Genomic DNA, 13,209 nt, shown 5'->3' with positions numbered 1-13,209 from the left:
GCACACCACCATTGTCTCTGTTTTGTAGATAAGGACACTGACACCCTGAGAGCTCTCAGAGTTCGCCAGTGACAGAGCCAGAATTTAAATCCAGGCAGTGGAACGCCAGTCTGGCAGCCAATAAAACTGGCTGATATGGGAGGTAGGAGTGTGAGGTCACTTTCATGTTGCAATTTATATAAAACATTTTGCTTTCATAAATAGAAAAAGATATTTCCAGTTTGGAAAGAAAAAAGTACATTTTTTATTTTAGAGATCTTATTTCATGTTATAGAATACCTAGGGCAGAATCCAGACAACTGGATGTATGTACACTTAGCTTTGCCCTCGCGCTCAGCTGCCATGGACAAGGAGTGCCCATGATTCCATGTGGTATCTAAGATTTTGAAAACCTCACTTTGGGGAATATTTTTATGAGGAAATCATCATAGATAGAGGTGGGTCCCAGGCTGAATTTTGTTCACTTCATGGCAGTTAACTTCTATAATCGAAATCCTAATCACTTTCAAGAAGGCTTTAGTCATAATATTTTGGGTTTATTAGAAAGTTTGGAGTAAAAATGTCATTCTTCCATCATCTGAAAAGCAGGCCGAAACCAGTTATTTGATCCACAGATCTGTAATCCTAAGACGGTAAACAGTGATTTAGCGTTGGACTTGGACATCAGTGTTAGATCTCATGGACACCATGTAGTACAGAACTTGGCCCGGGCTGTCAGTGTCCTGAGAGCCAGCTTCTCCACAGGGTAATACAGAGTCCCAGAGGTGCCGCCGCACCGTGGACTCTCCCACTAGGTTGCGAGCTCCAGCGGAAGGTCGAGTGACTGGTTCAAGTCCAGGCTTGTCCACCAGGTAGCCAGATGACTGTGGGCCACAATTCTGTAAAATGAGGGAGATGGATTAGATAATACAGCTTCTGTTGTTGGGTGCTGTGATTCTAGCAGTCTTGCGTGTTGCTGAACTAAATTTGCCACCTTAGACCTTTAGTGAAATCCAGAAAAATACTGAACAGAATTGAACTCATAAACTGATTTATGGGAGGATTTGCCAGTCTACCCACTTGAATTACAGGATATCCTTGATGACAACAAACTATACAGTTTACTTTTTATTCCATCTTAGGCATTTTTTCCCCTTGCCTATATTTGTTTTCCAAATAGACCGGAATCGTGTTCTAAAGATCACAAGCCAATCAAATGGTATGACCATTTGACAGCTAATCAGCTGTTTAGGTATTAATTATAAAGGTCAGTAGCACTAAAAACATTTTTTTCTGCCTTAAAGATTTAAGTGCCTTAAATGAGGTGAAGTAGCTCCTGGATTTTCTCACGGTTGCAGAAGGCAAGTAATCTGAGTGTTTAACACAATATCTGAATCTTATGAGTCACATGGTATGTCTGCTTTTAGCTGGGAGCAGTTTTTGTTGGTCACTTGTGATGGTCAAAAAGCCTCTTGGGAGAGTTTAAATGACTCAAAATAGCTAAAAGTAACTCAGAGCTACTTACATCTTAAAATTGTGAACTTGGTGATACCATGTTTTATTTTTAGTCTAATCCAATTCTTGCCCTCAAAAAGAATTGCTGCTTCTGGCTCTTAGGATGTTAGATTAGTCTGATCTCTTTCAGTGAGTGGTTGTTGTTTGAAAAGGAAAGTGAACAAGAGAACGCAGTAATAATTTTAAAAGTAAAATTAGGGAATATAAAAGAAATTGGTACAACAAAGTAACCTACATCTCTCTTGAACCTCTTCAGTGACATAGAAGTTTTGAATATTTTTGAGTGAATGGGACAATTCAGCCATGAGCTTATATTTTTAATCAGTCATTTCCGGAAAATTCATATTTTACATCCTCACTTAAACTGAAGCCTGTTTTCAGGTTTCATTTTGGGTATGAACGTCAGTCCGTTTCTCTCTCTCTCTCTCTCCCCCATTCCCATTCCAATTCCCATGCTCATTCCTCTTAGACACTTACTTTTAAGAAAGTGAAAGGCAGGAGTTCGAAGATGAGCAGCTTCTTCCAGTTGGACCACTGAGTGATGGAAGTGTGTGAGCTGCTCCCCTTTCCTTTACAGTGCCTCACACCACCTCTCACCATTCCATTGCTTTTTCTCTGGTCACACCAAACCTTCACCTTTTAGCACAAAATAGGCATTTTTTGTTATACTGGTGCTTTAAATCAGGCTGTATCTCCTTTAAAGAAGGAGTAAAGGGGAGTGTGGAGATCTCTGAAGCTAGAGCCCTCATTTTGTCTCTTATGATTTTGGAGTAGTTCCCTTACTCTAAATAAGACATGAAGTTAATTGAGGTAAGACTTGTGCTACCTTGTGTTTTTGATTTTGAGATGGGCCTTTGGACTCCCCAGTAGACAAACTAGTTAAGAGAGCAACAAACAGTTTGAGCCCTTATAAACATTCATGAGTATAAACCACTAAAAATCTGTTTTCCTAAAAAATATAAGATATGACTGGAAAACTTTTCAGAATTCTCATTAGTCTTGTGGTTTGTATTTAACTTTATTCCATGACTCAGACTCTTTTTGCTGTTCCTCATTATCCTCCACTAAACCAGAACTGAGAATTTGGTTCATAGGAAAAAACTCCCAAGTACAGAGGTACCTGGAAAACCAGGTGGGCTGAAAAATTCAGTTTAATTCCCTTTTTCTGCTCCCATGTCTGTCCTCACACAATTACTTTGAAGTACTTCTTTTTTCTTATTATAAAAATTATTGTTTTCCCATTATGGAAAAATTAGAATCTTTAAAAAAATGATAAAGGACAAAAATCTAAACTATCCATAATTTTATGCCATAATTTATTCCCCCTTTTTTTTATATCACTGAGTTCATATTTTACCTATAGATCTTTGTATCCTGTTTACTTCATATTATTTCTCATGTTAAATTTTTTTGGGGAAATTTACTTCAGTATTTCTGTGGTATTTCATGCTATAAACATTCCATCAATCATTTCACCTAGTTTTAATCATTTGTTTTATTTGCTATTTTAAATAATGCTTTGATTTAAAAACAACTCTATAAATCTTTGCTGCAATTTTTATTATTAGATTCCTAAAGGTAAAATTATTATGTCAAAAAACCCTTCAAAACCTTAAGTTTCTTCATACCAATTGCTATACTCCCTACCAAAGGGATTATATTCCTATCAATTAACATAAGCACAGAGAGTGATATCATCAAGGTGGTAACATAGATTGCTTCCAACTTCAGCCTCCTTCTTAAGAAGACCAACTAGCAACTACCTATAGACAACACCATTGTAATAATCCCAGAACGTAGGTATGAGGCTGAAGCAACCCCCTGTATCACAGAGACTGAGAAGGACCACATACTCTGACCTCATTGGCCCCCACTTCCTGCCTGCTGGCCGGCACAGTTGCTGTACTGAGAAGGGCCCCCTGGGCCTATGGCTTTTCCAGTGGAAAGGAGAGCCCAAGGTGGACATCCAGCTCCTCTGGCCTTGTGGGATACATCCAGGGATGCCCACTTTGGTCTCACCTCACAAGGCTTACTGGGAAAATCTGCAAGGCTCTACTACTGGGGATCAGATAGAGGAGGAGGCTGGGGATATACCACCCGGTGCTCAGATCTTGGTGGACCAGATTTCTATTCACAGTGGTGCCTGAGCAGAGACCCCAGCCAGCTGCTCTGCCCATCTGCAGTGCCAAATCAGTGGCAGTGGCCTTGTCTATTAAGGAGCTTGATTGGTAGGTCTGCCTTATTTGGACCCAGCCAACAAACCATACTGAGTATGGAGCGTGTTCTGTGGCCCCACAAGGGCAGGACATTCACAACTCTGTCCAAGTGCTGAGTATAGCCTCCATTCCCATCCCGCCAAAGAAACTGTGCAGCCACAGGGCCTATCCGACAGCCCTGCTTGGGCAGGGAGCCAAGCCAGCAGCCCTGGTGAGTACACTATTAGTATAGTCTCTGACACTGCACAACCTGGGAACCTGAACAGTGAGCCTGGACAGCTCTAGAGCCCAATCTGTGATACTACCCGGTTGCCGAGCCCACCCTACAGTCCTGCCCTGCAACAGAGTGCAGACTATGGCTCTGCCTGATTGTTGAGCACTGCCTGCTGCCTCTCCGAGGCAGGGAGCCCAGTTAGCCAGTGACCTGTCCAAGTGGGAGCATAGCCTGCAGCCTCACCTGGTGAGGAAGCTTGGACAGCAACCCGGTCCATTTGCAGAGCACAATCTCTAGCCCAACTAACTATAGAACACAAATAGAGCCCCTCCCAACCAGAGAACTCAGCCAGCAATCTTCTCCAACAGTGGATGGAGCACAGCCAACAGCTTACCTGATTGTGAAGTGCAACCTGAGACCTTGCTCAACCTTGGGGCACAGCCTATAGTCTGTTTGATTCCAGAGCATAGCCAGAAGCCTGTCTAAGCTCAAAGACCTATCTGCAGCCTTCCTCAGCATGGAGACCAGCCAGAGCTACCATCCAGTCGGGAAGCACAGTCTGAGACCCCACCCAAACAGGAGTGATTGCAAAGCCCAGGCCATAGCCCTGCCCAATCTGGGAGTCCAAACAGTGGTACCACCATCCCAGAGAACACAGCCTGTGACCTCACTTGACCAGAGGTAATTGTAGAATCCAGCTAGTGGCCCCACCTGACAGCAGGCACAGCCAGCAGCTCCACCTGATCAGGGAGCCCTCCTACTGCCCTTGCTAGAATGTGGAGCCCAGCCAGCAGACTCACCCAACCACAGAGCGAGGTAGTTGCAGCCACCCTAACTTCAGAGCATGGGTAGTGGCCTCACCCAACTAGAGACCCTGATAGGAAGCCCTGCCTGCCCATAGAAACTACCAGCTGAACTGTCTGGTATTCCAAGCTGAGCTGACTGGTGAAGGTCTTTCCCTGCTAAACCTATAAAATCTGGGAGAAGAGACCAATTACTTAAATGGCAGATACCAACACAAGGAATCAAGGAACACGAAGAATCAGGTAAACATGACACCACTAAAGGAAACTAATAGAACTCAAAAAATTGACCCTAAAGAAATAGAGTCTGTGAACTATCTGACAAAGAATTCAGAATAATCCTCCTAAAGAAGCTCAGTGAACTACAAGGACACACAGACACACAACTAAATGAAAGTCAGAAAACAGTACATGTACAAAATGAAAAGTTCAACAAAGCTTTTTGATGGAAACTATTAAAAAAAAAAAACACCAGAAGTTCTAGAGCTGAAGAATATAATGAACTCAAGAATTCAATGGAGAGCTTCAGTAACAGACTAAACAAAGTAGAAAAAAGAGTTAGTGAATTGAAATATAGGAAAAAAGAAGAGTGAAGCAAGTCTACAGACTTATAAGACACAATTAGGAGATGCAAATATATATTATGAATATGTATATTATTATGCATACTCAGAAGAGAAAGGGACAGAAATCTCTTTAAAGCAAGAATGAGAGGGGTGTCTGGGTGTCTCAGTCAGTTAAGCCTCCAACTCTTGGTTTCAGCTTAGGTCTTAATCTCAGGGTTCTGAGATCAAGCCTCAAGTCCCATGTTGGGCAGCATTCTCAGCACAGAGTCTGCTTGTCCCTCTCCCTCTGCTCTTCCCCCTGCCCCCAAATAAATAAAATAAAATCTTAAAAAATAATAAAGTGGGACGCCTGGGTGGCTCAGTTGGTTAAGCAGCTGCCTTCGGCTCAGGTCATGATCTCAGCGTCCTGGGATCGAGTCCCACATCGGGCTCCTTGCTCAGCAGGGAGCCTGCTTCTCCCTCTGCCTCTGCCTGCCATTCTGTCTGCCTGTGCTCGCTCTCTCCCTCTCTCTCTCTCTGATAAATAAATAAAATCTTTAAAAATAATAATAATAATAATAAAGTAAGAATGGCAGCAAACTCTCCAGACTTGGGGACAGAAATGGACATCCAGATTCAGGAGGTGTAGTGAATCTCAAATAGATTGAACCCAAAAGGGCTATACCAGGATACATTATAAATTGTCAGAAGTCAAAGAAAAAAGAGAATTTTGAAAGCAGCAAAAGAAAACCAACTTGTTTATACAAGGGTGCCCTCATAAGACTATAGGTGGTTTCTTAAAAGAAACCTTGCAGTCCAGGTGTGAATGGATGTTATATTCAAAATATTGAAAGAAAAATACCTGTCAACCAAGAATACTATGCCGTAAAGCTGTCCTTTACAAATGAAAGAGAGATAAAGACTTTCTGAATCAACAAAAGCATTACCCTAGACCTAATTTATAGGAAATATTAAAGTTGTGTTCTTCAAGTAGAAATAAAAGGATTCTAATCAACATCATAAAAACATACGAATGTGTAAAAACTCACTGGTCACATTCTTTTTTTTTTTTTTTTTTTTTAAGATTATTTATGTTTTGGGGGCACCTGAGTGGCTCAGTGGGTTAAAGCCTCTGCCTTCTGCTCAGGTCATGATCCTAGGGTCCTGGGATCAAGCCCCGCATCAGGTTCTCTGCTCAGCAGGGAGCCTGCTTCCTCCTCTCTCTCTGCCTACCTCTCTGCCTACTTGTGATCTTGGTCTGTCAAAGATTATTTATGTTTTTTTAACAGAGAGAGAGAGAACAAGCATGGAGATCAGCAGGCAGAGGGAGAAGCTGGCTTCCCACTGAGCAGGGAGTCTGATGCAGTGCTTGATCCCAGGACCCTGGGATCGTGACCTGAGCTGAAGGCAGACACTTAACCAGCTGAACCACCCAGGTGCTCCCACTGGTCACATTCTTAAATATTGTAATGGTGGCACATAATTCACAACCCTAGTTTAAAAATAAGCATAACTATAAAAACCTATTATTGAATATACAATATCAAAGTGATATAAATTAAAACACCAATAACCTAAAATATGAGGGGTAGAGAAGTCAAAGTGTGAAGTGTCTGCCAGCTACTAAAGTTAAGTTGTTTCTAGCTTAAAACAGGATGTAAACTACTGATACACTATACCTTTGCTAGTTGAACGTAATAATAAAAAAAATAGGATGTTATCAGTGTAAACCTCATGATAACCACAAAAAACTTATAGTAGAAACACAAAAGATTATCATAAAGGAGTCAAAGCATACTGCCAAAAAAAGAAAAAGTCATTATTCATAAAACAAGTAGCAAAATAGGAGGCAAAGAAGAAAGGATATACAAAACAGAAAACAACACAATGACAGTATTAAGTCCTTATCTATCATTTCTTAATCAAAAGATACAGAATAACTGAATGAATTAAAAAACAAGATCCAATGGTGTCCTGTCTACAAGAGACTCATTTAAGCTTTAGGGACATACATAGACCAAGAGTGAAGGGTTGGAAAAAGTTATTTCTAGCAAATGGAAATCAAAAGAAAGCAAGGATAGCTAAACTTAAATCAGACAAAATAGACTAAGGTAAACATGGTCAGAAGAGACAGAGAAGGTCATTATGTAATGATAAAGGGGTTAATTAAGAATATATAACAACCAGGGCACCTGGGTGGCTCAGGGTTAAAGCCTCTGCCTTCAGCTCAGGTCATGATTTCAGGGTCCCGGGATCAAGCCCCACATCGGGCTCTCTGCTCAGCAGGGAATTGGGAATTTGCTTCCCCCTCTCCCTCTGCCTGCCTCTCTGCCTACTTGTGATCTCTCTCTCTGTCAAATAAATAAATAAAATCTTTTTTAAAAAAAAAGCATATATAACAACCATAAATAATTATGCACCTGATGTCAGAGTGCCTAATCTATAACACAAATACTAACCAGAACTAAAGGGAAGTAAACAGCTATACAATAATTGTTGGGGACTTTAATACCCCTCTCAATAGTGGATAGATTGTTCAGACAGAGAATCAATAAGCAGACAGCAGATAAGAATAACACTAGGCCAAATGGACCTAGCAGACTAAAACAAAACATGACATCCAACAGGCCACAAGACAAGTCTTAACAAATTCAAGAAGACAGGAATTATATCAAGTATCTTTCTCCCCACAGTGGTGTGAAACTAGAAATCAGTAAGTAATAGAAGGAAAGCTAGAAAATTCACAAATACATGAAAATTAAACAACACACCCCAGACAACCAGTGGGTCAAAGTAGAAATCAAAAGAAAAAAAATTTTAAATATGAAACAAGTGAAAATGGAAACCCAACATACCAAAATGTATGGGATGCAGCAAAGGTGATTCTAAGAGTTTATAGTAAGTTTATAGTAATAAATGCCTACATTAAGGAAAAAAGAAAGATCTCCAATATCCTAGCTTTACTCCTCAAGTAACTACAAAAAGAAGAATAAACTAAGCCCAAAATTACCTGAAGGAAGGAATTAATAATGACGTGAGCGGAAATAAGTAGATATGAGGAAACAATAGAAAAGTTTAACAAAACTTTTGGTTGGTTTTTTGAAAAGGTAAACAAAAGTAAGAAACGTTTAACTAGACTAACCAAGAACAAAAGGGATTCAAATAAAATAGAAATGAAAGAGACGATATTATAGCTGATCCTATAGAAAGACAAAGGATCCTAAGAGACTACAGTGAACAACATAGGGCGAGCAAATTGGATATCCTTAGAAGAAATAGATGAATTCCTGCAAACATACAATCTACCAAGACCGAATCCTGAAGAAATAGAAAATCTGACCAGACCAGTAATAAGTAAGGAGATTGAATCAGTAATCAAAAATCTCCCAGCAAAGAAAAAGCTCAGGACATAGGTTACTATATATAAGGAACTCATGTAACTCAATAGCAAGAAGAGCAAATAATCTGATTAAAATGGACAAAGACTTAAACATTTTTTTTCCAAAGAAGATATTCGGATGGCCAGCACATAAATTAAAAGGTGGCTAATATTACTAACCTCCAGAAAAATGCAAATGAAAACCACTGTGTGATATTACTTCACACCTGTTAAGATAGGTATTATCAAGAGATAGCAAGTGTTGGTGAGGATATGGAAAAATAGCAACTCTCAAACACTGTTGGTTGAAATATAAATTGGTATGGAGGTTTCCCCCAAAACTAAAAATAGAACTACTCGATGTTCTAGAAATTCCATCTCTTGATATCTGTGCAAATGAAATGAAATCATTGTCTCAAAGAGAGAGCTGCATCCCTGTGTTCATTGCAACATATTCACAATAGCCAAGACATGGACGCATCCTAAGTGTCTACTCATGGGTAAATGAATAAAGAAAATATGGTATTTCAATAGAATAGAATATCATTCAGCCATAAAAAAGGACAGCCTGCCACTTGTGACAACATAGATAGACCTTGAGGGTATTCGGCTAAGTGAAATATATCAGACAGAAAAAGACAAATACTGTATGATCTCACTTATATGTGGAATCTAAAAAAATTTGAACTTATAAAAATAGCAGTTTGATTGGTGGTTGCCGTGGACCCAGGGGCAAGAGGAGTTGGAGGGGGAATGGGTAGAGGTGGCAAAAATGTACAAAATTTCAGTTACAAATTCTGGTGATGTGCTGTCCAGCATGGTGACTATAGTTAACAATACTGTACTGTATTTTAAAAAGTTGCTAAGAGAGTAAATCTTACAAATTCTTACCACACACACAAAAATTTTAACTATACATTGTGATAGATAACTAACCTTACTGTGGTAATCATTTCATGATGTGGGCATATATTGTATCTATGTATCAGATCATTACTTGGTATGTGTTAACATTGCAGAACATTATATGTTATTTACATCTCAGTAAAGGTGGGAGAAAACCACACACAAACACACATGTATGAGAAGGTCATCTCATGATAGCCTGGACCAAGAGGGTCTCCCCCTAAATTATGGCTCTTTTCACATAGGGAACATATGTATTATTTTAAATCCTTGATTCACTTGGGAAAATTGAACATTTTTTGGATGTTAGCTATTTTTTTTATATATTGTCAATCAGTAGTATTTCTTTATTATTAGGGTCCTTATTTTCCCTTTACAATTTTAATGTTTAAAAAGCCATGTTACAAGGCGCACCTGGGTGGCTTAGTGGGTTAAAGCCTCTGCCTTTGTCTCAGGTCATGATCCCGGGGTCCTGGGATGGAGCCCCATATCGGGCTCTCTGCTCAGCAGGAAGCTTGCTTCTCTTTCTCTCTCTCTCTGCCTACTTGTGATCTCTGTCTGTCAAATAAATAAATAAAATCTTAAAAAAAAAAAAAAGCTGTGTTACAAGCTTTTCATATATTTTAAGAAATGAATTTGTTATTTTTAAGATACACCTTTATACTTCAATATACACTTTTTTTTTTTAAAGATTTTATTTATTTATTTGACAGAGAGGGAACACAAGCAGGGGGAGTTGGGGAGGGAGAAGCAAGCTTCCTGCCCAGCCAGGAGCCTGATGCAGGGCTTGATCCCAGAACCTTGGAATCATGACCTGAGCCCAAGGCAGATGCTTAATGACTGAGCCACCCAGGTGCCCCTCAATATATACTTTAAATACATGCTGTTATTTTGCAGTTTTTTCCCCAAATACTGTCTTTTACTCTTGTTTGACATCTATATATGTAGATTCCAAATTTCTATGTAATAATATGTAGCATTATTTTTTTAAAAAGATTTTATTTATTTGACACACAGAAGGAGAAGTCACAAGCAGGCAGAGAGGCAGGCAGAGAGAGTGGGGAAGCAGGCTCTCTGTGGAGCAGAGAGCCCGATGCGGGACTCAATCCCAGGACCCTGAGATCATGACCTGAGCCAAAGGCAGAGGCTTAACCCACTGTGCCACCCAGGTGCCCTGTAGCTTTATTTTTATTGTGATTTTAAAAATACAGTTCTGCCAATTCAAAGATCAGATAATTACTCATTAATATTCCTTGTAATTTTTTTGAAGTTAAACTTTTTCTTTTTACTTTACTTCCTCTTTTCTTTCCTCTTTAGCTTTTATGATCACACTTTTGAACCATTTGAATTTATTTTGCCCGTTGGAATGGAATGAACATCTGGCTTGCTTACATAGATAACCAGTTGTTCCAACCCATTAATTGAGTAATTCTTCCCTTCCTTCCACAATGATTAGATTTCCTCATAAAAAGGCTAACTTTTTTTTTTTTTTTTCTTGATCAAGGTATTCTTAGGTATTTTATGAATGTTGTTCTTCATCCCCTTCTCTTTGCTACTTTCAGGAACATTTCCATTTCTTTTTCTTTCTTTTTTTTTTTTTTTTAAAGATTTTGTGTATTTATTATTTGACAGACAGAGATCACAAGTAGGTAGAGAGGCAGGCAGAGAGAGAGGAAAGGAAGCAGGCCTCCGGGTGAGCAGAGAGCCTGATGCGGGGCTCGATCCCAGGATGCTGGGATCATGACCTGAGCCCAAGCCAGAGGCCTTAACCCACTGAGCCACCCAGGCGCCCCAACATTTCCATTTCTAAATGTAAATCTTTAGAGTTCACATTATAAAGCCTAAATTTTAAACTGAGTCTGGTGACATAGTTCAGACAGAATCAGACTTAAACTTATTTTCTTTCCTGCCGCGTTAGCTCTTATAATTCCTATTCTTATTAGTGCTATCACCATTTTCCCACTCACCCAATCTGAAACCCAGAGGTAATTATAGATTTCATCTTTCCCTCTGAATATATGAGCTCCTCTTTTAATCTTTTCTGCTACTATCTTAAATTAGGCCCTCATTCTTTCATATTAAACCAAAGACTGTGATTTCAGCTGCTTACCAGAGGCAGTCAGGTAATAAAATGTGTGGAGGACACTGGGCAAAAAGAAGTAGAAAGTTGGTGGCCGTGTGCAGGATGTCCTGTTTTGCAAGGGGGCAGCTGCCTCTCTGTTCCAGGCAGTAATGTGGGCTCATATCTGACTGAGCTGATTTTTCAAGAGGACCAAAAATCTGAATTCTTATGTGAAGTCTTCTAGTTTCTTTTTCTTTTTCTTTTTTTAAAGATTTTATTTACTGGGGCGCCTGGGTGGCTCAGTGGGTTAAGCCGCTGCCTTCGGCTCAGGTCATGATCTCAGTGTTCTGGGATCGAGTCCCGCATCGGGCTCTTTGCTCAGCAGGGAGCCTGCTTCCCTCTACCTCTCTCTCTGCCTGCCTCTCTGTCTACTTGTGATCTCTCTCTGTCAAATTAAAAAAAAAAAAAAATCTTTAAAAAGATTTTATTTACTTATTTGACAGAGAGAGAGAGGGAGGGAGATCACAATTAGGCAGAGCAGAAGACAGGGGCAGGGCAGGGGGGTGGGTAACAGGCTCTCCATTGAGCAGAGAGCCCGATGTAGGGCTCAATCCCAGGACCTGGAGATCATGATCTGAGCCAAAGGCAGAGACTTAACCCACTGAGCCACCCAGGTGCCGCAAAGTCTTCTAATTTCTAAGTCACAGTACAAGCTAAGCATGATACGACTGCAGGCCACAAGTTTGTAATCCATGACTATGTATTACTGCATCCCCCTAACCTGATTTACATCCCTTCAATCTAATCTACTCCCAGCCTTTTTTTTTTTTTGCCATCCTCCCTGTACTAGTATACTCTATCTGAAGTGCCAAACAGATAGGATTTGAGAGGTATAACCGAATATAACATGAGTTATGTAACTGAACTAACATGTAATCGAACAACATGAGTTAGCTCCTTGGTGACTTATACATAGAAACTACATCAGGTGGAGTTGTCATAAAATTCAATTTTATTTGCACCTAATAAGGAGGTCACAGGGAATAACTTCCAAAGCTGTGATTCCCGGAATGAACGGGTTCCTTTTATTTACAGTTAGGATGAGTATTTAGAAAGGGGATCCTTGTCATTGTATGTAGAGGCAGCCATATGGTCATACATGTGCCTCAAGGAAACATGCCTAGACATACTTTGTACATTGTGTTAATGAGGCTTGTGCTCCTCCTTGGGTGGAGAATTTAGCATGATAATGAGGTAGAGGTCACTGGGGGTCACTCCTGAGTCCGTCTGTGCAGGTGTGAGTCAGTGGATAAGTTCAAACTGGTCTGGGTGGTCTGGGCCTCTGGAGCTCTTCCCCATGGCAGCTGTTACAGCTTGAGGGGTAGTGTTGGTTTCTGTCATGGGATGCTGTGCCCATTAGGTCTTTGCCTGAGTTGAAAGATAACCTGGAAAGAACTTAAGGAAAATGTGGGACAAAGGTAGGTAGGTACATGCAGGTGGGTACATGCAGGTGGGTGGTAAAGTTCAGGTCTTATGGTCTTGTTGGTGACAGGAGGATTGGCAGCATTAAAACATATACCATTTTTAGCA

At 40.2% G+C, this 13,209-nt stretch overlaps 1 protein-coding gene across 2 annotated transcripts in view; it reads left to right on the top strand.

The window, feature by feature from the left end:
• STK38L (serine/threonine kinase 38 like) overlaps positions 1-13,209 on the top strand; it is an 86,263-nt gene that overhangs the window by 36,402 nt on the left and 36,652 nt on the right. Inside the window, exon 1 of one of the 2 annotated variants that reach the window (XM_044229160.1) lies at positions 7,976-7,985. The exons of the other annotated variant lie outside the window; for it this stretch is intronic. The gene's annotated coding sequence lies outside the window, so the exon portion shown is untranslated. Of the gene's footprint in view, positions 1-7,975; positions 7,986-13,209 lie in introns of those variants that run through there. 2 annotated transcript variants of the gene reach the window in all.

The sequence above is a fragment of the Neovison vison genome, chromosome 12 (assembly GCF_020171115.1).
Source record: "Neovison vison isolate M4711 chromosome 12, ASM_NN_V1, whole genome shotgun sequence".
Taxonomy (NCBI): Eukaryota; Metazoa; Chordata; class Mammalia; order Carnivora; family Mustelidae; genus Neogale; species Neogale vison.
The sequence above is the reverse complement of the archived record's forward strand: the minus strand, read 5'-3'. Positions and strand labels throughout refer to the sequence as shown.